Consider the following 708-nt stretch of genomic DNA (forward strand, 5'->3'; position numbering starts at 1 on the left):
AGAGAGAAAGAGGGTTATATTAGACTGGAAAGTCCATGTAGAGCAAAGGAAGCAATCAGTACAGTCATAAAGATAATTATTCCTTTAGGCATAAAAACATTACACACAAGGTTATATGGGACAAGGAAGATCAAAGAAATACAAAACAGAAGGAACACAGTAAATTTCTAGTAACTAGCCCAAAAGAATGCAGACAGCATGGTACTGTGATAAAACCAGATATACAGACCAATGAGACACAACAGAGAGCTCAAACTCAACACACACACAGGCAACTGAGCTTTGACTCGGGTGCCAAGAATATGCAATGTGGGAAGAATGGTTTCTTCACTACGAAAGAAGAAACTTGTAAGGAAATTACACAGCTCAATAGCAAAATCATCCCCAAAGAACCTAATTTAAATGTGAGCAAAGGATCTGAGATGATGATAGTTTTCAAAAGTGACATTCAAACGGACAGGAAATGTATGTAATGCTCTCAGCACCGTCAACTTCAGAGAAATGCAATCCAAACCATGAAGAAGCATTACCTCACACCTGTTAGTGCTTACCAAAAGGAGATAAATGTTGGGGAGGAGGCAGAGAAAACAAGTTCCTGTATTCACTGGTTGAAATGCAAATTGGTACAGGCAGTTTGGTAAATAATATAGATGTTTATGTGAGAGAGAGAGAGAGAGAGAGAGAGAGAGAGAGAGAGAGAGAGAGAGA

Source organism: Grammomys surdaster, unplaced genomic scaffold (genome assembly GCF_004785775.1).
Source record: "Grammomys surdaster isolate TR1022 unplaced genomic scaffold, NIH_TR_1.0 269, whole genome shotgun sequence".
Lineage (NCBI taxonomy): Eukaryota > Metazoa > Chordata > Mammalia > Rodentia > Muridae > Grammomys > Grammomys surdaster.